Consider the following 25,207-nt stretch of genomic DNA (forward strand, 5'->3'; position numbering starts at 1 on the left):
ATTCAAAAATTTATTTATTTATTTATAAAAATAAAATAAAATAAGTTGCCCATTCCCCCCATAATTCAGCCCAGGAGATAGGGACACTGAGGTTCTTCACAGAAACTCCTAAGTTCTATCATCTATGTCCTAGCAATAGCCATTTGGCTTCCATTCTCCTCCCTTCCCTGAGCTGGTCACATTTTCATCTCCTTTTGAATAGGAAATAAATTGTGTCATCTTGCCTTTTAAAACTTCAGCTCTCTGGAATTTGGCTCTTGATATTTAAAACCAAACATTTTTAATGTAAAGCCTCAGCTTTTAAGATTTTTGTTCATGCCAGGCAAGTTCAGGTTTCATCAGAAATCCAATGGACGTTTTTGTTCTAGCTCCATCCATCTGCCCCCTGAGAACAGTGTAATAAAACTCTCGGTGTACTCTGAATGTGAGTGAGAAGGAAAGAGAAAAGGAAGTTTGGGGATGGGAAGCAGGGACTCAAATTCTGAATACCTGAATTATTATATTTATCACTAGAACACCTTTGGCCCCTCCCTTCTCATGCTCAAGTCTGGCTCCATCCTGTTCCCTCTGAGGTTCTATCTCTAATCCCCTCTCCCCCAAGCCAAGACACGCACCACTTTCAGAACATTGCTGACAACCTGCCTCCTCCAGGGAGCCTTCCCTGACTACATTACCCATCCTGGTCACACCTTCACATCAGCAGCCCTCCCCACAGTTTTGGCGTGTCCAGACAGGGCTTCTCTGCAAAAACATCTCGGGCCTCAGGACTTCTGAGGCAGGCTGCAAGGTGCCCTGTTTGCCTGCGGGCCCCTAAGCCAGATGAGAGAAATAGAAAAGAAGAAGGCTTTGGGACTGACAGGCTCTCTGAACATAGCAATATGAGAAGACTTAAGAAAAAAGGAAGGAGAGAGCTAGGCTACTCCGATCTGTGGTGCAGAAAAGTGTTACTGTACCAAACTTGGGTCCACTCGCCCTGCACAATAAAACCGATCTACTGACACCGGGTTGTGGTGAAGGAAAGTGCAGTGTTTATTGCAGGACGCCAAGCTAGAAGTTCAGGCCAGCTAGCGCTCAAAACACCGGAACTCCCCATGGGTTTCAGGAAGGCAATTTTAAAGGCCAGGTGAGGGAGGGGAGTCCCAGGGTGTGTGATCAGCTCATGTACAATTCTCTGATTGGTTGATGGTGAGGTAACAGGGCAGAGCCACAGGGGTTAACAGTAGGCCTGGGGGCTACATGCTCAGGGTCATCAAGTAGTTAATTCCTTCCATTTGGTGGTGATCTTAGCATCTGTAAAAACAACTCAGGATATGTGCATCAGATACTATATATCTAGGTGCTTCAAGAGAGGAGATAAAGCAAAGGGTATGAGGGAGAGGTCTGTCCAGGGAAGGCCCCCGTAGGGTCCTGCTTGGTTACAAAAGGAGTTGGAAAGGAATAAGAAACCTGAGAGATGGAAGGCTGTCCCTAGCCTGTTGCTCAAACCCTCCTCCTGTCCAATCTCTCACATGCTCATAATTTTCCTGTTTTTATTTTCTATCTTGATTTTAAAAAACATACATTCCTGTATAGCAAATGAAACCATGTTTATGTGACCCAGTTTTTATAGCTCTTTTCACGTACTTTTGACACTTCCATCATAGCATCAACTATTATAATTCTGAGTTCTTTTGGGAAATTGAAAATGAATGCACTGTGAACTCAGGGAGCATGCACATGTGCTCTCCTGCATCTCCCCAGAGGGAGTGCTCAGTAAGTGCTATCAGCTCATCAACTCACTAAATGCCGGCAAGAGATATTTGGATTCAGCAGAATGAAGAACTTCAGAAATTGGCTAGGAACTAGGGCAAAATATGGAATTATTCCTTGGAGATCTTTTTAAAAGAGGATTGTCTTCTCACTAAAATGAGTTTGGTATCATTCTCCTCCACTGTCCACTCATTTCCCCTTTCCTCAGGCCAAAGACTGTCAAGGGCGTGGACTACTGCTGCTAAGTTTCCCTTAAAGCCCTAGAAAAGAGGCCCCATGCTTGAGGTCCGTTTGCCGTTTCCAATAATCCTATAATAGCAACACTTTGAGAAACCAGCTGTACACCTTGGGATGTGCTCAGCTGCTCCCCCACAAATTAGACCTTGAATCAGCCATTTAGAGCCCCAGGTTCCCAGACCCACCTGGTGATCCTTTCTAGATGATCCCGGCCAAGGTTAGAAAAAGACCTTTCTAGGCCCAGGAGAATGAGTAGAGGACCCTGGAGTTAGCAATCAAGAGTTAATATTCCAAGAGAGGGATTTGGGGAAGCACTTAAAGAGGAACATGGTGTGGTCACACCGGCCATCATAAAAGATTTAGCAGCGGGTAACTTCTTTCCTCACATATTTTGTAGTTTGGGGAGTGTGTGTGTGTGTGTGTGTGTGTAAACTTAATGAAAAGCTTAGGATATAAAGTTAGGTTTACCCGCTTAATAGTTTCATGGTTTTAAATAAAACATTTAGTATATTCTCTGTTTTCATGTCTGATTCAAAACAATGGTGTTGGTGGTAATAATTCTTAATAATAATATAAACAATAATACTAGCTCTACCTACCTCACGGTGCCATTAAATTAGGCAGGAAAATCACTTTTGTAAATGTAAAACACTATAAAGATGTAAAATATTATTATTGCAATTTCTGACATGCTATTAGAATATTTTTCTTGGAATTGAACTTAAATCGGTCCAATTTCCATCAATAATGTACTCTGAAAGCACAAAAACAAGCCTAATTCTTCTTCCATATGATAGTCCTTTAAGTACTGGGAAATTGTTCCAATGCTATTCCCAAGGCTTCTCCTTTCCAAGTTAAAGGTTCTTAGTATTCTTTGTTTCCCTAGTCACATGTCACATGGTACCATAGGACTTAACTGGGCTTTTATTAAGTTTCCTTTGGCCTCTCCACATCTCTGGATTGCTACAATGGAGGCTGAGGAATAGTGCACGCTCCAGGTAACTTTGGCGCCCCCGGTAACTCTGGTGCTTCCATTGAGGCAAGCAGGCTCCGTCAGCAATGTGTGCCCAATGCCAGGCTACTGTCCTACCCGTGGGACACCACACAGCCCTAGACCAGCTTTGGTCCTCAGTTGCTCCTTCTTGCTGTACTTCAATTAGAAGGAGCCTTGAGCAACACAAAAACCAAAAGGGTGTGAAAAAACTACACCCCAAGCTTGAACACCAATGAGATCTCACTTTAGCCTAAAGAAATCCTATGAATTATAATGAGAGAAGAATCATTTCCATATTAGATTTCTATAGCTTCTTTCCTCTAAAATGCTCAGGGCACTGTACTGGGAAATTTTCATGCATTAACGTATGATTTCTTCAGTGCTACAGGGCGCAGCTTCTCAGGGCTTGGCAAAGGCCATTTCACTCACTCAGGCTGAGTTCTCCCTCCCTTGAAATGCAACCATTTCTTGTCTATTGCACACCCAGGGTGCCCTGTGGTACAGAGCATGGGTGGAGAAAGCCAAGCTGCAGCAGAAACACAGATGGAACTCTAGTCACAATCCAATCCACTCCTCACCCCCCAAAAATGATAACAAATGAACTTATTTACAAAACAGAAACAGAGTCACAGACTTAGAGAACAAACTTATGGTTACCAGGGGGTAAGGGTTGTGGGGGGAGGGAGAGACTGGGAGTTTGGAATTGACATGTACACCCTGCTATATTTAAAATAGATAACCATTCTGGCCGGTCAGAATGGCCATTATCAAAAAATCTAGAAACAATAAATGCTAGAAAGGGTGTGGTGAAAAGGAAACCCTCCTGCACTGCTGGTGGGGATGTAAATTGATACAACTACTATGGAAAACAATATGGAGGTTCCTTAAAAAACTAAAAATAGAACTACCATATGACCCACTACTGGGCATACACCCTGAGAAAACCATAATTCAAAAAGAGTCATACAAAAAAAACAAAAACAAAAATACATCGGGCTTCCCTGGTGGCGCAGTGGTTGAGAGTCCGCCTGCCGATGCAGGGGACACAGGTTCGTGCCCCGGTCCGGGAGGATCCCACATGCCGCGGAGCGGCTGGGCCCGTGAGCCATGGCCGCTGAGCCTGCGCGTCTGGAGCCTGTGCTCCACAATGGGAGAGGCAACAACAGTGAGAGGCCCGCGTACCGCAAGAAACAAAAAAACAGAACAAAAAAACAAAAACAAAAACAAAAAGAGTCATGTACCACAATGTTCATTGCAGCTCTATTTACAATAGCCAGAACGTGGAAGCAACCTAAGTGTCCATCGACAGATGAGTGGATAAAGAAGATGTAGCACATATATACAACAGGATATTACTCAGCCATAAAAAGGAATAAAATTGAGTTATTTGTAGTGAGGTGGATGGACCTAGAGTCTGTCCTACAGAGTGAAGTAAATCAGAAAGAGAAAAACAAATACCGTATGCTAACACATACATATGGAATCTAAAAATAATGGTACTGATGAACCTAGTTGCAGGGCAGGAATAAAGAGGCAGACATAGAAAATGGACTTGAGGACATGGGGTGGGGAGGCGAAGCTGGGGCGAAGTGAGAGTAGCATCAACATAGATACACTACTGAATGTAAAATAGTTGGCTGGTGGGAAGCAGCAGCATAGCACAGGGAGGTCGGCTTGGTGCTTTGTGATGACCTAGAGGGGAAGGGATAGTGAGGGTGGGAGGGAGGCTCAAAAGGGAGGGGATATGGGGACACGTGTATGCGTATGGCTGATTCTCTTTGTTGTGAAACAGAAACTAACAATATTGTGAAGCAATTATACTCCAGTAAAGATCTATTAAAAATAAAAAAATAAATAAAGTAGATAACCAACAAGGACCTACTGTATAGCACAGGGAATTCTGCTCAATATCCTGTGACAACATAAACAGGAAAAGAATTTGAAAAAGGATAGATACACGTATAGGGAAAGGAAGGAAGGGAGGGAGGGAAGAGAAGAGAAATCGTGACCCTGAGAAATGACTTCCTCAAAGTCACAGCTACTTAGGGACAGCATTAGGCACTTTATTTTACTTCCTCTCATCTGAAAAATGCAAGAAAATGAGGTAAAGCTGCACAACACTCCCGAGAAAGAGAGAACTGGGAACAACAGGAAATTTCCTTACAGCTGTCTTAGCTTTTACCATAAAAACCTGTAAGTTTCCCAAAGAAGAACAACCATAATAACTAGGTGAGTACATGGGCCAACTGAAGGCAGGATCAAGTCGCCCGGGTTAGCTCTGTCAGTCATGATTTAAAAGGGTGGGACAAACAATGTTCAGTGTTTCACAGTTGTTATGTATCAAGGAGAAAAACTAATTTGAGAGGCACGAGGGGAAGATTAATTGGGCAACAGAGATGAAGAAGCTGAATCAAGAGAGGAAAAGTTAAGACTGAGCATTTGAGAATGCTGCCCAGCACAGCCTCCCATAAGGACCCTGGGCGCTTTATTGCAGACAATCTTTGTTTGGGCAGGAAAATGAGCTTGCCATGCTGCTGCTTTAGTTTTCGTGATGATTTACAGGACATATATATATACACACACACACAAAGATAATGTTCAAACACTCCTACAGTCATGAAAAGTCTTCCCTGAAAGCCTGTTCTATCTTTTTAAATTAATACTCAAAGCAATTAAATCATGGCGTGCTCCCATTACCTGCCAAGTTTTGTTATTTTTAAAATACAACAACACGGTTTTGGATTCTATTCTTTGGTCTACATGCAGCCTTTCAAAGGTGGTTTCCTTGGTTGCCCCAAACATGAACTTTCATCCAGGCAGTAAAAACAGCCTCACTTTGAGATGGCTTGCTTTTGCTTGAGAAGGCTCTCCTTCAAGGGGTGCCACACTCTCTGCCCTTTACGGGAAGAGGAAAAGAAAAGGACCAAAGGGATGTAGTGTGCAAGGTCACCATCACGCTGCAACCCACAAAAAAGCCAGCACTTGTTAATGGCTCTAGCTGCCCCCCTCTAGGCTACTTTTCCTTTTGGACACTTAGGGACTTAATAGGCATGTATAGCTTCTTGAAAAACTTTCTGTTGGCTGTGCTAGAAGAAACAGTCCAAATCATGAGGGGGTGAGTAGTGTATTGTTGACTTTGAGTAGACTCATGTCATCAGCAGTAGAATCCCCAAAACTCACTGTAACAAACAGATCCAAAGAGATCTCAAAGGTGATCCCCAATGCTGGGCCAGAACAGACCTCAAGGTGTCCAATACCTACCCCAATGGCCAGAATTTTCAAATGATATAAGCCACCTGAAGGATTTTTTATAAAGAAAAGACATGATATTCACTGATTAATGTTCATAATGAAGAGTCCACAATATCTCTAGATAAAAACTAGCCAACATCATGTCCTTTACAAAAAGATCTACTTTGACAAATTGGTATTTATCCTTAATGCTTGAGTAAGCACCTTAATTACACAAGGGTGCTGAGCTAGGTGCCATGGGGGACACATATAAGTATAAGCCAATCCTTACCTCAGGAGTGTTACAATTTATTGGAGATAGAAGACACGTCCACGTGAAAAGAGAACCACCAAAGGCAGTGAAAGAGGGCTGCATTAATGTCAAGTGAGTGAAAGCATCAACAGCAAACTCTAGGCAACTCACCTGTACTGGTGACAAGGCCCTACATTCTAGAGACCAGGAAAGTCCTCACAAGCCAAAGGGGGAGAAAACAACTGTGACTATCAGGAAATATCAAATACAGCTTCAGAGCTACTGTAAGCTCTGTCTCCTATTATTCACAACAGACCTATATTCATTTCACCCACCACCCCAGGGGCTAATTACGCCCCCCTCCAGATGCAGAAGAGAGGTTGTCCAAGATCAGCCTCCTGCCTCGGGAAGTACAGATAGATAGAAGGACCAGGGCACCAGAGGCCATTCTCCCTGCTGGAGGGCTACATCAATCTGGTGGTGCTGTTTCAAATGTTTGCCAAGAGCAACATAAGGTGTTTTCCCTCTTGGAATTTTGTCTCTTCCTCCCTCCATCCTGCCTCTAAAGGTAGCTCAAATATGACTCATAATTGGGGCATCTGGTAGTCACCCTCTTTACCCACTTATCCAAAGTCCCCTGGGTTCCTATAAGCTCAACCTCTCACCATTCAGAAGGCACTGAGGTATGATGGGATTCATCACAGAGTACAGAATCATAGAAGTGAAAAATCTTAGGGTCTTTCAGATATTGGAATCCTTCCACAACATTTCCCCCAGATGTACATCAAACCTATGTGTATCAGCAAACTTACTACCCACAATGGGCAAGCTAGCCCATGTTGGAACTGTTCTAATTGACTTTTTCCTCCCCTACCTGAATTTCCCTGATACTTCTTTGAGTTGCTCCTAATCCCATCTCTTAGGTTCACCCAGATCCAGTCTAATTCCTGTTCCACAAGACAGCCCATCAGATATTTGAAACCTCTCAGATCCTTTTGAGACATTTCTTCCACTAGATCAACACAGAGACTTCCTTCAACCATTCCAGATATCACCTGGTTTCAAACCCTTTCATTTTCTCATTTAGTTTCTTAAGACTATAAGAGATCAATTTGCCTATTTCTCTCTTTAAACTTAGCCCCTAAAAAGGAATAAAACACTCTAGACATAAACTGGCCAATAAAAGTAAAATGGAAACTCTTTATTTTAGATTCTTAGATACTCTAATTTATATAAACTAAGACTGCATTCAACTCTAAGTTGTGGTCACATGGCATGGCATGTGCTTATTGTAGACTAAAATCCTTTAGCTGCAAGTGCTTCCCCCCTGTGGGTGGAATCATTGATTATGCCTCCCTCACACAGCTGGGTGTTATCCCCAAAACTATGTAAGAAACTGACATCTTTCATGCTCTTTCCACTCCTTCTATTTGATCCCCAACTATAGGTTTAAATGACTGTTTCAACAATCTAGGAAAAGAAACCTTTCCTCCCAAGAAATCTCCCTGGGAAGATGTCAACATGGAGTTCTGAGATACAAAAATAAAAGCTTCAGCAGCTTCAGAGGACCCCAAAACTGTTCCTGATTTCCATTCTGAACCTTTCCTTCCAGTGTCCCTAAACAAATCAGAAAGCCCTAAGGAGAGGCCCTGAGACGTGAGTGAACCTTTCCCGTAGCCAAGGGAGAAGGGAGGGGACCTGCATTCAACCAGCCATTTAGTTCAGTCCCTTCTTTTTTGTTTTTTGGGGTTTTTTTTTAACATCTTTATTGGAGGATAATTGCTTTACAATGGTGTGTTAGTTTCTGCTGTGTAACAAAGTGAATCACTATACATATACATATATCCCCATATCCCCTTCCTCTTGCATCTCCCTCCCACACTCTCTATCCCACCCCTCTAGGTGGTCACAAAGCACTGAACTGATCTCCCTGTGCTATACAGCTGCTTCCCACTAGCTATCTTTTTTACATTTGTTAGTGTATATATGTCCATGCCACTCTCTCACTTCGTCAGCTTACCTTCCCCCTCCCCGTGTCCTCAAGTCCATTCTCTACATCTGCGTCTTTATTCCTGTCCTGCCCCTAGGTTCTTCAGAATCATTTTTTTCTTTTTGGGATTCCATATATGTGTTATCATACGGTATTTTTCTCTTTCTGACTTACTTCACTCTGCAGGACAGACTCTAGATCCAACCACCTCACTACAAATAACTCAATTTCGTTTCTTTTTATGGCTGAGTAATATTCCATTGTCTATATGTGCCACATCTTCTTTATCCATTCATCTGTCAATGGACACAGGTTGCTTCCACGTCCTGGCTATTGTAAATAGTGCTGCAATGAACATTGTGGTACGTGACTCTTTTTGAATTACGGTTTTCTCAGGGTATATGCCCAGTAGTGGGGTTGCTGGGTCATATGGTAGTTCTATTTTTAGTTTTTTAAGGAACCTCCATACTGTTCTCCATAGTGGCTGTATCAACTTACATTCCCACCAGCAGTACAAGAGGGTTCCCTTTTCTCCACACCCTCTCCAGCATTTATTGTTTGTATACTTTTTGACGATGGCCATTCTGACCGGTGTGATGGCCATTCTGACTACCTCATTGTAGTTTTGACTTGCATTTCTCTAATGATTAGTGATGTTGAGTATCCTTTCATGTGTTTGTTGGCAATCTGTATATCTTCTCTGCAGAAATGACTATTTAGGTCTTCTGCCCATTTTTGGATTGGGTTGTTTGTTTTTTGGATATTGAGCTGCATGAGCTGCTTGTATATTTGGAGATTAATCCTTTGTCAGTTGCTTCATTTGCAAATATTTTCTTGCATTCTGAGGGTTGTCTTTTCATCTTGTCTATGGTTTCCTTTGCTGTGCAAAAGCTTTAAGTTTCATTAGGTCCCATTTGTTTATTTTTGTTTTTATTTCCATTTCTCTAGGAGGTGGGTCAAAAGGATCTTGCTGTGATTTATGTCAGAGCGTTCTGCCTATGTTTTCCTCTAAGAGTTTGATAGTGCCTGGCCTTACATTTATGTCTCTAATCCATTTTGAGTTTATTTTTGTGTATGGTGTTAGGGAGTGTTCTAATTTCATTCTTTTACATGTACCTGTCCAGTTTTCCCAGCACCACTTATTGAAGAGGCTGTCTTTTCTCCATTGTATATTCTTGCCTCCTTTATCAAAGATAAGGTGACCATATGTGCGTGGGTTTATCTCTGGGCTTTCTATCCTGTTCCATTGATCTATATTTCTGTTTTTGTGCCAGTACCATACTGCCCTATTTAGTTCAGTCCCATCTGATCACTAGATTGTAAGACTCTGAAGATATGGACAGGTTAAGCATCATAAGATATTGACTGAACAAGTGAATGAACAAATGCTGAAGCTTTGTGTAATGGTTACGGTCTTAAAATTTTATTTCAGGTTTTTGTGGTGACGATCTATTTTATGGCTTATTTAAAAAATAAAATGTAAGCATAAAACTTATTTTAAAAGCTCTTTAGTGTCAAAAGTAAATTTAAAATTAAGCTCACATGAAAGTGGAAGAAAAAGAAGGGGACAGAATACATAGGACAAAATCTTCCATCACTTTGCTGCAGGCGAACCTCCCATAACTCTCTCTCTTTGATTGTTGTTGCATCAAGTCCACATGCCTTGGACAGGCCTTAAAGATTTCTATTATTTGGGGTCCTCCTTTTATCCAGTCATATTTCCCAAATATGACTTCTACCGTGGTTGGGTCAGCCTGAACTCCTATGATGGTTGCCAGGAGATTTCTGTAGCCCAAAGGAACCTCCACCTCTTCTTCACCATATCTTTCAAGAAAAACACTCATAAAACCTCCTCTGAAAGTCTTCTCTGGCTAGTGCCATCCCACACTGACTATCCTGTTTCTTTCTCTAAAGCATATGGACAATGTGTAAGACAGTATGTTGGTTATCTTCTGACTAAAGAAGGTATAAGAATTCACTTTAAAAGAGTAATACCAAAATAATGAATTATTATTATGATTATATTTTAACTTATATGTTTGTCTCCCTTCCCCAGGGGGTTCATAAGCTCCCTAAGGGTAAGAGCAGTAGTCTTTATTTTGTATTCCTTAAAAATGCTAGATAACAACAGTTAAATAAAATAGATGCTAGATGACTAAATGAATGAATAATGCATTTCAGCTTATGAGTCTTTGAAGACTTCTTCACTGCTAGAGTGGTCTGAGGCTCTAGTGCTGAGATAATGATAAGCTTGGTCACAACCAACTAAGCAAATGACTAGTGACAAACTCTGCTGAGCCCCAACCCTGAGAGAACTCATCAGCTGGTGACCATAATAATCATTAAATAACCTGCTGTCCCTGTCACTCTCCTACATTTAGTCCTCTATACTTCAACACCTAAATCACCATTTCATCATGTCAACTCCCTGCTCAAAAACCTGGATGTCAGCACTCCCTATTGCATGCAGTAATTCTCAATCTGCATAGTACTAATAGAATAGAAGGTGGGAGTTTTGTCACTTAAGTCCTAAAACACATCTTAGCAGAGCGGCTACCACATAAGTTGGAAAATTTTATTGTGAGTAATGAGGCATATTTCTGAGGAATGTGTGCCATGGACTGAATTGTATCCTCCCAAATTCATATGCTGAAACCCCAACCCCCAATGCGATGGTATTTGGAAATGGGGCCTTTGGGAGACAATTAGGTTTAGATGAGATCATGAGGGTGAGGCCCTCATGATGGGATTAGTGCCCTTATAAAGAGAGACACTAGAGCTCTCCTCTCTCTCTCTCTCTCTCTCTCTCTCTCTCTCCCTCACATTTGAGGACATAGTAAAAAGGAGGCCATCTGCATGACAGCTCTCAACAGAACCCAACCATTGTGGCACCCTGATAATGGACTTCCAGCCTCCAGAAATGAGAAAAATAAATTTCTATTGTTTAAGCATCTAGTCTATGGTATTTTGTTATGGTAGCCCAAGCCAACTAAGACAACATATATGACCCATATTAACTGTATGAAGGCACACACAATAAACACATACACCTCATTACACAAACTCAAATACACACTGATAAATACTGTTCTAAACTTCAGTTCCACCCATGAATAAATAACTGCTATGGAAATTGCTCTCCTGACTTAAAATATATTAAAGATAAAATATATTAAGATAAAATATATTAAGCAACTATGTTCAGATATTGGACTATAAGCAATGCAAGATTATGACCCTTGAAAAAAGGGAGTTAAATATAATAAGTTTTATATTCATCCTGACTATCTACCTGCAAGGAAATTCCAAATTGCAGCACAAGGAGGGGGAATCCAAACAAAGCTTGCTGGTCTTGCCAGGTTGAGGAGACAGAGATTGAAATTTGAGAAGCCCAAAGAAGCTAGAAGTTGCAGAGTAGAATACTGAAAATAAGGGAGCTATATGAAGGTAGAGCTCCAGGAATTTGCATAGGGTTTCCCTCAAATCTTTGCCTCAATACTAACCTGTACACACATAGGGTCAAGTTCCAACATGTCAGGAAAGAACAATTAGCAGAGAGCTGTAAGCCAAGAAATTCCCAGAGCTCAAACAGATCTGAAAATCATTCGAGTTTGCATCAGCCAGAGTGGACAGATCTCACTTAATTCAGGAATCATTCAGTAAAGTCACCAGAAGAGTCATAGCTTAGTAATGCAGCAAATAGACCCTACTATATTGGAGCTGTAGACCTGCCCTGAAAAACCTTTAAAACAAACCTCAAGAGGATCAATCTGATGTTCAAGCAACTTAGCTGCCTGCCAAAACAAAACCATCACTCTTTAAAGAAATACAACAAAATCAAGCACTCAACAAAGAAAATTCACACTGCTCAGTTTCCAAAGAAAATAACTATTCGAAATGCAAAAGCAGAATATTGTGACTCAAAACCGTGAAGAAAATCAGTCAATGGACACAGGTCTAGAAATGACAGATTTGATGGGGAATTTTCAGACAAGGATGTAACACAACAATTATAAATGTTACAACTATGTATAAGTATTTAAAAGGAAACATGAACATATGAAGAGAGGAATGAAACATATAAGTAAAAATAACATAGATCATCTGGAGATTAAAATGCATTATTTGAAATGAAAAGTTCACTGAATGGCATTAAGAGCAGATTAAATACTGCAAAAGAAAATATTAATCGACTTGAAGACATAACAGTTGAAACTATCCTAATGAAGTACAAAAAGAAGAAAAAAATAAGACAAAATACCCATACCTCAGTAACCAGTAGGACAATATCACACTGTCTAACATATGTGTAGTTAGAGCTCCAGAAAGGAGGAAGGGAAGAATAAAAACAAATTTGAATACATAAATGACTGAATGTTTTCCAAATTTTGTAAACATTATAAATCTACAGATCAAAGACACTGAATAAATGGTTTAAGCATATAGTCGAAGCAGTCTAAACACACCAGAGAACCGTCATATTCTATCTCTCAAAACCAGTGACAAGGAGAATATCTTTTCAAAAAGCCATAGAGAAAAAAAAAAAGCCATATGGAGGAACAAAGGTAAGATTTATGCAGACTTCTTTATTTTTTTTAAGTTTTTTTGATGCGGACAATTTTTAAAGTCTTTATTGAATTTGTTACAATATTGCTTCTATTTTATGTTTTGGTTTTTTGGCCATGAGGCACATGGGATCTTAGCTCCCCAACCAGGAATCGAACCCGCACCCCCTGCATTGGAAGGTGAAGTCTTAACCACTGGACTGCCAGGGAAGTCCCTATGCAGACTTCTTATCAGAAACAATGCAAGCCAGATGACAATAAAATGACATTTTTAAAGTGCCAGCCTAGAATTTTAAATCCAGTGAAAATATCAAAATGAAATTTTAAAATGAAGTGAAAGTAAGTATTTTTCAGACAAAGGCTGAGAAAATTTGTTGCCAGAGATCTTCAGTCCAAGAAACGTAAATCCAATTATTCAGGAAGAAGGAAAATAATACCAGGTAGAAACTTGAAGCTACCCAAAGGAACGAAGAAAGTTGAAAATAATAAGTATGAGGATAAAATGTAAAAACCATTTTTCATGTATTTTTAAGATAACTATTTTAAAAACTAACATGAATGTATTGTGGAGTTTATAATATATGTTGAAGTAAATATATGACAACAATAACATGGAGGACAGGAAGGGAAACACAGAAGTATATTATTCTAAAGTTCTTGTACTATATATGAAGAAGTATAATATTATTTAAAGGTAGACTATGTTAAGTTAAAGATCCATATTGTAAACCCTAGAGCAAACACCCACACACATATATACATACACACAAGAGATATAGCTAGTAAGCCAATAGTGGGGAGAAAAGAGAATACCACAAAATATTCAATTAAGAAAAGGTAGAGAAAGAGGAAAATATGAAAAAAGAACAGAGTAAAGAAAATATAAAGAGAAAACAAAGAGAAAAATGTAGATTTAAACCCAACTATATAAATAATTACATTAAATGCAAGTGATCTAAATTGTCCAATTAAAAGGCAGAGGTTGTCAGACTGAATAAAAAAGCATAACCCGGGACTTCCCTGGTGACACTGTGGTTAAGAATACACCTGCAGGGGACACAGGTTTGAGCCCTGGTCCAGGAAGATCTCACATGCTGTGGAGCAACTAAGCCTGTGAGCCACAACTACTGAGCCCGCATGCCACAACTACTGAAGCCCGTGCGCCGAGCCCGTGCTCTGCAACAAGGGAAGCCACCGCAATGAGAAGCTCACATACCACAACGAACAGTAGCCCCTGCTTGCTGCAACTAAAGAAATCCTGTGCACAGCAACGAAGACCCAATGCAGCCAAAAATAAAATAAAATAAATAATTTTTAAAAATTAAAAAATAAGAGTTTCTAGAAAAAAAAAAAGCATAACCCAAGAGCATACGCCATCTAGAAGAAAGCAACATTAAATATAAAATCAAAGATAAGTTAAAACTAAAATGATGTTAAAAAGATATACGATGCAAATACTAACAAAAAGAAAACTGGAGTGCCTATGTCAATATCACAAGGAATATAGCCAGGGATAAAGAGCCACATTTCATAATGATAAAAGGGTCACTTTCTCAAGAAAACATGATAGTCCCAATTCCTAAAAGCAGAGTTTTACAATACAGGAAGCAAAACACGAACTGAAAGGGAAAAATGAACACATAATTATAGGTAGAAATTTCAACATATGTTTCTCAATTGTCTTAATTTGAGAAATTAAGAAATTTGACAAACTTCTCAATTTATCTTAATTGACAAAATAAGTAGACTAAAAAAATTCAATAAAAATAACAGAGGACTTGACCAACACTTGAACCAACTTGAAATAACTGACATTTACAGAACATTCCACTCCACTCAGTAGCATGTGCTCAGAGAACTTATAATGTTCTCTGACCACAAATAAATGAATAAATCAACAATAAAAAAATTAATTGGTAAATATCAAAATGTATTAAAATCAAACAAAACGCTTGAAAATAATCCATCGATCAAATAAAAATCATAACTATTTTTAAAATATCTTGAAATGAATGACAATGCAAACACATATATAAATATACGGCATGCAACTAAAACAGTGCTAATTGGGAAATTCCTAGTTTTAAACACTTATATTAGAGAAGAAGAAAGGTATAAAATAAATTATCTAAACTTTCACCTTAAGGAGCTAGAAAAAGAGCAAATTTAAACTAAGAAGGAAAAAAAGGAAATAATAAAAATAAAAGCAGAAACCAATGGCATAGAAAATGGATAAAAATAGAGAAAAATCAATGAAAAAATAATTGTTTTAAAAGATCATTAGCAGCAGCATCAATTAGCATGAAATATTCAGGGAGAATTTAAACAAAATATGTGCAAAACCTGTACACTGAAAAATACAAAACATTTTTTTTAAGAAGGAATAAAAACATTTTATCCCTGTATTCAGAATCACACACAAGTTACCTTTACAGTTCAATTTACTATATAGAAATCATTTGGGTTTTATAGTTTCAGCTAAATTCTGAACTGAGATTAATATTGTTTTTTTTAAAAAAGATTGTTACATAAATTCAGTATTTTAAGCATACCAAATTGAAATACATAAGTTCAAACTTCAGATTTATGGCAAACAGTCTTCAAATACAACGCAGATATTTCTTAAAGTTACCGTATCATTCACATGTCTTACTTGCAACTCTGAGCTGTTATACACAGAATAGCTCTCCTATAAATATGGCAAAATCAATATGCCATGAAGCTCAAAGTTGTATAGTCAGGCCAATGACTCAAAGTTGTACCATCTCTTAAAAGATTTGGCATTTCTGGACCAAAAACACAACAAGTAAAGAAGGTTAGGAACAATTCCTCCTCCTTATTACAGTTTAAAAAAGTTGCATGGTAGCTTGGAATTCTGCATAAAACACCACATTACACCTTGGAAAAGTCCAAGGGTAATTAGAACAACAGATTGGGTTCCTTTTTTTTTTAATTAATAGAACCCACAAAATTCAAATAGGAATTAATCAAATCAAAAATATTAAGCACCTACTGGTTTAAGAGATTGAAATTTATTAGAGATTCATGACCAATTTCCTTCCACCTTGAAATCGAGGTGTAAAAACCAGCTATTAAGTGCATTCCAAACTTCTCCTATTAGCACAGGTAGAATTTTCTGTCCATTGCCACCAAGGTGAAGTCACATTTCCTCTTGGTAGACAGAAATTCCACATCTGAACATAGAGTAAGTTAGGAAAAAATGACCCCTGTTGTTTATTACCATTGTGATTCTGAGATCTAGGATAACAAATATGCTAGCAGTGAGCAACGCAAATTCCTGGCAACAACTGTCAGGTTAGTGACTCTAACTCACTTCCCCCAATCACCATAAAATTTTAGTATGAAAAGAATTAAAACTACAGTAAGCTGAACAAATGGGAAATAACAAGAAGCTAATAGCTGAAACAAAACAAACCCTAAGTTTGAAATCACTGCAATTGAGAAATTGAAAATAGGTGTGCTTCACCGCACCCCACCTCACAATTTTCAATTTAAATAATATTCTGTGCAAAGGACCATCAGGTTTCTGGATATAGATGTAGCCCTTCTTTAAGATTTAGTGAGCTGCAGAGTTTTCTGCAATTTTATTTCTCTCACCCAAAGTTTATTCAAGGTACTTAAGAGAATCTTCCATTTCAGCCAAAAGATACGTGATTCAAAGATTTACTAAGGTACTCAATGCACTCTATCTGTACAGAAACAGCTATTAATTATTACAATTGGTTTATGCAGGATTAACATTTTTGGTGTTAAAATTGTTAAACGTCATGCTTACTGCACATCAACTCTCCATAATGAATCTCAACTTCACAATGATTTACCGAACATTTTACTTAAATTACTAATTAAATAACTGAAAAATGTACTGAGCCAAACTAAATTTAAATGGGCTATAAAGGAAAATAACCTTCTAAACAGTCCATATACACATCTCTTTCGAAACTGCCTTTGCTAGCTAGCCCCTTTCCCAAAGTTTTAGCCTGAAAAAACAGTAAAATCTACACAAAATTTTATTGCAATCATACAAGGGTAACATTAGGTCAAATACAACAAACACTACGATGCAATTTTACGTTTATTAAACTACAGTTCAAAGCACAAACTTACACATTCTAAATACACTAAACATATCTAATGAAATCACACTGGTCTTCCACTGATATTTGATATATCTGGGTGAAAGACATTAACTTTACAAGACTTTTTAACACGAATCCTTAGTATAAAAACTGTGTCCTTGTATGTAAACGTTTTAATGAGGAACCCAATTAATGGGCTTCCACCTCCACTAAGTCATCCTTTTTTTTTTTTTTTTTTTTTGCGGTACGCGGGCCTCTCACTGTTGTGGCCTCTCCCGCTGCGGAGCACAGGCTCCGGACGCGCAGGCTCAGCGGCCATGGCTCACGGGCCCAGCCGATCCCCGGCATGTGGGATCCTCCCAGACAGGGGCACGAACCCGTGTCCCCTGCATCGGCAGGCGGACTCTCAACCACTGTGCCACCAAGGAAGCCCAAAGTCATCCATTTTGCTGCATATTTTATTTTAAACGCTTAAGGGGTAGGGCAAACTGGTAAGTTTAAATGTGGATACATTCTCTTCATCTCAATTACCTCCAGTGAATTATGGATGAGAGCTAATTTTGTCTGGTCCCAAATAGCTATTACTAGTAGTTTTTGTTTCCAAGAGAATTAACTGAGTAAGATTGTTCAAATTTTTTCCACACTGGAATGTAGACCAGACAAGCTTAACCTGCAACTTCAGATCTAAAAAAGCGTTAATGCCTGCTAAAGCTTCAGTGGAAAAGCTGTCTTCTTGGCTCAACTGAATGCAAGAAGGCACAAAGAAGAAGTTCTTCATCATTGTGTCTGAAGTAATTCCAGAATCTTGCATCTCATACCAATCACCATATGACATCATATAATAAATAGCTGGCCTTTGAAAATCATTAAAAGCAGATGGTTTGTGAAAGAATCTGCTCCCATGTTATCAAAGATAAGCCAATCTCCCACATTCAGCTCAGGAAGAAGACAGTTTTCCACAATTTGATCAAGCTCATCACAGGATGGACCCCAAAGGCTGCTTGTAAACAGAGGCTCATCTTCCTTGTATTTCTTGTGAACCTCTGGAATGGTATTTAAGTCCTCACACAGTTTACTTGCAAAAGAACCATAAACACCGTTGTTCATATAATACATGAAGGTTGGTTCATCACTTCGGTTTTTCCTACTCCGGAGGAAAACTTATTTTCAACTTTCTTTGCAATGATATTAACTGCAAGTGTAAATGCAGAAGACACATAGTAGCTTCCGGGTTCAGAAATTATCTTAGTGTCAGATCCTTCAGGAAAGTAGACATCCAACAAAGGGCTGATAACATGACTAACCTCTTCCAATCGAAATTCGGTTCCTGTGAAGCCAATGTCTAACATGTTCATTGTGAAGCCAAATTCTCCAGCCATATCAAATACACATCGAGCATCAGATAGAGCATGTACATATACTTGAGATTCTTTGCAAGCGCTTGAAACATGAAATTTAACCCCAATAATTTGGACATCAAGTTCCTTAGCACATTCCAAAAGATGCCTACATTTCTTCAGGGTAGTGCCAAACTTTGTTACCCTCTTCACCTCCAATATTATCTTCTGTTGTGATATGTAGTAAGACCTTGGCATTTGGGTGATCACGTGCAATTGTCTTCAATTTGACTTCATTGCCACATGTCATGATATTCACTCCAACTTTTGCCGCATACTTTATCTGAGACACTTGCTTGCAAGGACTTACGTAAATGATGTTTTCTGGAGATACACCCAATTCTTGCACTAAAGCCATTTCAGTTTTACTGGAACAAGCAAATCCAGTTCCAAGAGCTGCCCAAATCTCAAGTACAGCTGGAGTGGAGTTGCACTTTACCGTGTAGAATGGCTTTATCTGAGCCACCATGTTCTGCCACTGACTGTGTTTCTTCACAATCTTTCCAAGATCTCCCACAAAAAATGCATTTTTCCTTGTCAGGGTATGTTCATAAACATAGCTATCAACAACATTTCCAAGGTTTGTTCCTTCATCCAACGGGCCAACGGAGTAGTTTGCATCGTCAATAAATCCTTTCATCTCAGCCGTATTCCACAAAGCCGAAAGTCATAAACCAGGAAAAACAAGAGACGGGCCACCAAGCCTTACATCTGGGTCCTTAGACTATGCAACAAAATGGACAAGTTAGGAGATGGAACCCGCCTATCATCATCTAGGTTCCCAAGGTGGCTCAGCGTTGAAGTCGAACTGCTCTCTATACAGCACTTCTCCTAGGCCCTCTGGGTAGTTGTATACTTGGTCAGAAAGTTCGCCGTGAGATAACGGCCCAAAGAGTCGGGTAAAGCGTCTTCTCTTTTTAGGCGGAATTTTAAAAGAGGGATGTGGTTACCTTGAGCAGAAATACCCAAGGCCGCCTGGGCCATAGGCTGCGGGGACGACGTTGGGGGAAAAGCGCGGCACCGACACCAGCTGTGCAGCAGCGGTGGCGGCGGCCGAAGGAGAGAAACAACAACAGCGCGGGGAGAAGAAGAAAGGCGAGGGCTGGATTCAGCCTCGTCACACCGCAGAGCAGAGAGCGAGAAAGGATGAGAAAAGGCAGAGAAGGCGAAAAAACGAAACACTGCAACCGAGTGAAGAGCCACGGAGCGTGGGGAATACAAAACATTTTTGAGTAAATTAAAGTAGACCTAAATAATTGGAAAGATACGCGATATTCATAGATTGGAATTAACATCTTAAAAACACTATTTTTAAGATGTTAATTCTGCTTAAATTGATATGTAGATCCAGATTGGGATTCTGATGAAAATGCCAACAGGCTCTCTTGCAGAACTTGACAAGTTGACTTTAAAACTGATATGTAACTTCAGAGAAATTAAAATATCCAAAACAATTTTGAAAAAGAATTAGGTTGGAAAACTTAAAGTAAGGGACTTCAAGACTCACTGTAAAGCTACAGTAATCAAGACTGTGGTTTGGATATAAGGATAATCATATAAACCAACAGAACTGAATTGAGGGTCCAGAAATAGATCCATACTTACGTGGGTCAGTTATCACTATTGACAGAAGTGTCAAGGGAATACAGTGGGGAAAAGAGTTGTTTCAACAAGTGCTACTGAAACAGCTGGATATCCATACAGAAAAGAATGAACCTCAACCCTTCCCTCACATCATATATACCAAAAACTAACTTGATATGGGTCATACACTTAAATGTAAGAGCTAAAACTATGAAACTTCTAGAGGAAAAGATAGAGAAAATTTTTGTGACCTTGGGATAGGCAAAGATTTCTTAGAGAGGATACAAAAAAGCATGAGCCATTAAAAAAAAACTGACCTTCATCAAAAATAAAAACTTCTGCTCTTCGAAAGCCACCATCATAAAAATGAAAAGCCACACAAGAAAAAATTCATAATACATATGTGTGACAAAAGGCCAATATACAGAATATTTCAGGAATGTCTTCCAGCTAATAATGTCTTCCGACAAACAACCAATTTTTTAAATGGCGATACATTTGCACAGATACTTCACAAAATAAGATATAAAATCTCAAATACGTGAAAATATGTTTAAGAGCATTTATCTCAAAGAAAATTTAATTTAAAACTACAATGAGATACCGCTACACATCCATTAGAACGGCAAACATTTTAAAGACTGACTATATTAGACCAACACTATTAGTTGTTAGGATATGGAGCGACAGAAATTCTCATACATGGCTAGGGTTAGATAGAATGTTTCAACCACTTTGGAAATAGTTTGGTAGTTTCTTAAAAAGTTAAACATACACTTATCTTATGACCCAGCAGTATTACTCTTAGATATGTATCCAAGAAAAATGAGAACATATGTCCACAAAAAAGAGTTGTACGTAAATGGCCATAGCAATTTTATTCATAATAGCTCAAAACTGGAAACAAGCTAAATGTTGTAAGAAGAGGCAGATGGATCCGCAAATTTTGGTATATCCATAAAATGGAATATTGTTCAGCATTTTTTAAGAAACTCTATGCTATATACAAAGTGGCTAAACCTCAAAAACATTATGATGAGCAAAAGAAGCCAGTCTCATAAGAACACTTACTGTTTGATTTATATAAAATTCTGTAGGAGGCAAACTGATGCCATATCTTTTGCCTAGTATTATGAACGATAGGAGTGTTGATTGCAAAGGAATATGAGGGAACATTTCAGGGTTGTAGTAATGTTTTATATCTTGATTGTGGTGGTGTTTACATGTGTCAAAGTTCATCAGACTATACAGTTAAAATGGGTGCATTTTACTTTATGCAAATTATACTTCAGTAAAGTTATTTCGTTTCTTTTTCAAACAACTGGTCTAAAGAAAAAACTCAGATTCTCTCAGACTAATATTCAGGACCCTCCACACTACTTTTCTACTCTTATTTCTCATATGCCTCAGATTCAATATTACCCTGAAATGCAAACAAGTTGGCTTTCAACCTCTCCTCCCCAAACAAGACTACTCCTGACTCCTACTCTTAGCTTCCTGGGTCTACATATACCCTCTTCATTCTGCAGAGCCCAGACACTTATGACCACCGCTTTCACAAAGCCTTCCTCTAGCTTGCCCTGAGTTTTTTGATTCTTTGGTATTTATACCACTTATACTGGTTTCCGTTGTTCATTATCTGTTTGTGTGTGTTCCTCTCATCTCCCAAAAGACAAACTGTCACCCTTTGATATACAGCCAATTCTGGTTATTCCTGCTGGTTACGTTCCATATAGTTGCTGTAAACACTGAATTAGCAAATACTGAAGCATTGTTCCTAGGGAAAATACAGGGCTAGATTTTTTCTTTTTTTTTTTTTGCGGTACGCGGGCCTCTCACTGTTGTGGCCTCTCCCGTTGCGGAGCACAGGCTCCGGACGCACAGGCTCAGCGGCCATGGCTCACGGGCCCAGCCACTCCACGGCATGTGGGATCTTCCCGGACCGGGGTACGAACCTGTGTCCCCTGCATCGGCAGGCGGACTCTCAACCACTGCGCCACCAGGGAAGCCCCCAGGGTTAGATTTTTGTGAGACTCTGGTCACAACATTTTCATCAACCAATCCATACGTAAGCTTGTTTTATGTGTGTTTCTGTTTAAAGACACCTTATTTAATATATGTTGTTGATTCACTGAACTCAGCCAATAGCACTATATCTCATGAATGAATAAAGCTTATCTAACACACATATATTTTCCCTAATGCACATCAAAGCTTTCTTGTGCTTTGGAACACTAGACAGCACTTCAGCACTACCCTTGGGGGCTATTTTAAATAGGGAAATCACCAAGAAAAATGCAAAAACATGGCATTAAGTGCATTGCACAAAGGATGCTTATTTAGAGTATGAGAGATAAAATAGAGCAACAGCTTGTTCTGCCTCAGCTGGGAAAGTGCATTTTGAGCAATTCAAAGCTTCCCTGTACTACATATGTCCTCAGATAGCCATAAAAGAGCCATTGATTACGATTACAATAAATTTTAGCAAGTAAGCAAAGTCATAAATATGGAATCCCTGAATAAGGAAGCTTGCCCATACTTCACAGCATCTTGTACAGTGCAAGACACTTAGCTGGCATCCAATAATTAATTTATCCAGACAATTGGAAGGACAAACAGAAAGAACTAACTCATGACTTGACTTAAATCTCTATCAAGAACCCTTGTTTAAAATTCATTTTAGGAGGCGTGTTCAAGCCTGAAGACAAGTTCTCCAAAGTAAGATTTTGAGACTCTTGCAGAGACATATTGGGGGCCATTGCTAAGGAGAGGCTCAGGAAAATCTCATAGGACCATCTGCTATTTGCAACATCCATTAAAAAGAAGGGGTTTCTTGTTCTTTATTAGCAACTTAAAAGTTTTCTACTTCTAACTGAGGAGAATGGATAAAAGAAAAAAATTGATTGTCATGTTTCTAAAGCAAAGTGATATTTCCCACCTTACTTTTTGAAGAGAAAACAGACTCTTTAATTTAGCCCATTAAAAGTTACTTTCTAAGAATCAGTTGTGTTTCTATACACTAACAACAAAATATCTGAAAAAGAAATAAAGAAGACAATCCCATTTGCAATAGCCTCAAAAACAACAAAACACTTAGAAATAAATTTAACCAAGAAGGTGAAAGATCTGTACACTAAAACCTATAAGACTTCTGTGAAAGAAATTGAAGAAGACACAATTAAATAGAAAGATATCCCGTGTTCGTGGGTTGGAAGAATTAGTATAGTTAAAATGTCCAGTCTACCCAAAGCCATCTATAGATTCAGTGCAATCTCTATCAAAATTCCAATGGAATTTTTCACAGAAATAGAGAAAAACAATCATAAAATTTGTCTGGAACCACAAAAGACCTTGAATAGCCAACACAAGTCTGAGAAAGAACCAAGTAGGAGGTATCATGCTTCCTGATTTCAAACTATATTACAAAGGTTTAGTAATCAAAATAGTATGACACTGGCATAAAAAGAGACACATAGACAAATGGAACAGAACTGAGAGCCCAGAAGTAAACCCTCACGTATATGGTCAACCAATATTTGACAAGGAAGCTAAAAATACTCAATGGGGAAAGCATAGTCTCTTCAATAAATGGTGCTGGGAAAATCGAATAATCACATGTAGAAGAATGAAGTTGGACCCCTTTGTTACACTATTCACAAAAATTAACTCAAATGAATTAAAGACTTAAACATAAGACCTGAAAATGTGAAACTCTTAAAAGAATACACAGGGGGAAACCTCCTTAATATTGGTCTTGGCAACAATTTTTGGATATAACACCAAAAGCACAAGCAACAAAATCCAAAATAAATATGTGGGACTACATCAAACTAAAAAGCTTCTGCACAGCACAAGAAACAATCAACAAAATTAAAAGGCAACCTACAGAATGGGAGAAAAATATTTGCAAATTAACCTGATAAAGGGTTAATATCCAAAATATATAAGAAAATCATACTCAATAGCAAAAGACCAAACAATCCGATTTTAAAAATGGGCAGAGGACCTGGATAGAGACTTTTTCCAAAGAAGACACAAAAAGGCCAACATGGACATAAAAAGATGCTCAACATCACTAATCATCAGGAAAATGCCAATCAAAACCACAGTGAGCCATCACCTCACACCTGTCAGAATGGCTATCATCAAAAAGACAAGAGATAAGTGCTGGCAAGGATGTGGAGAAAAGGGAAACGTTGTACACTGTGGGTAAGAATGTAAATTGGTGCAGCCACTGTGGAAAACAGTCTGGAGGTTCCTCAAAATATTAAAACTAGAACTACCATATGATCCAGTAATCCCATTTCTGGGTATATATCCAAAAGAAATGAATCCAGGATCTCGAAGGTATATCTGTACTCCCATGTTCAATGCAGCACTATTCATAACAGCCCAAATATGGAAACAATCTATGTGTTCACCTACAGATGAATGGATAAAGTTTTGATACACACACACACACACACACACACACACACACACTCATGCACACAATGGGATATTATTTAGACATGAGAACAAAAGAAATTCTGCCATTTGCAGCAACATGGATGAATCTTGACAGCATTATTCTAAGTGAAATAGGCAGAAAGACAAAGACAAATACTGTATGATACCAATTTACATGTGGAACTTAAAAAGCTGAACTCGTAGAAACAGAGTAGAATGGCGGTTGCCAGGGGCTAGAGTGTGGGGCAAATGGGGAGATGTTGGTCAAAGAACATGAGCTCCCAGTTATAAGAAGTAAATTCTGGGGGTCTAATGCACAGCATTGTGATTAAAGAACAGACCTTAAATGTTCTCACCACAAAAAAACAAATGATAATTACGTGAGATGTTAGAGGTGTTAACTAACACTACTGTGGTAATCATTTCACAATATATAAGTGTATCAAATCAACATATTGTATACCTTTAACTTACAGATGTTATATGTCAATAATATCTCAATAAAACTGGAAAAAATTATTTCTAAGAATAACCTAGAAAAAGAGCAAAGAAAAAGTAAGAAGAGAACCAATAATTCTTTTTAAGTTAAAATGCCCCATGTTGTCAGACACGTGGGAACATGAGCAATCTTGTACACTGCTAATGATAGTATAATTTG

General features: G+C 38.7%; 1 protein-coding gene and 1 pseudogene across 1 annotated transcript in view; both read right to left on the minus strand.

Annotated features, from left to right (window-relative positions):
* Window positions 1-25,207, minus strand: part of CACNA1E (calcium voltage-gated channel subunit alpha1 E) — a 645,631-nt gene that overhangs the window by 485,090 nt on the left and 135,334 nt on the right. The window lies entirely within an intron of this gene.
* On the minus strand, window positions 832-21,911 carry LOC149750508 (antizyme inhibitor 1 pseudogene; annotated as a pseudogene).

The sequence above is a fragment of the Delphinapterus leucas genome, chromosome 1 (genome assembly GCF_059928025.1).
Source record: "Delphinapterus leucas isolate spDelLeu-1000000601 "Yukka" chromosome 1, BTC_Dleu_Yukka2, whole genome shotgun sequence".
Taxonomy (NCBI): Eukaryota; Metazoa; Chordata; class Mammalia; order Artiodactyla; family Monodontidae; genus Delphinapterus; species Delphinapterus leucas.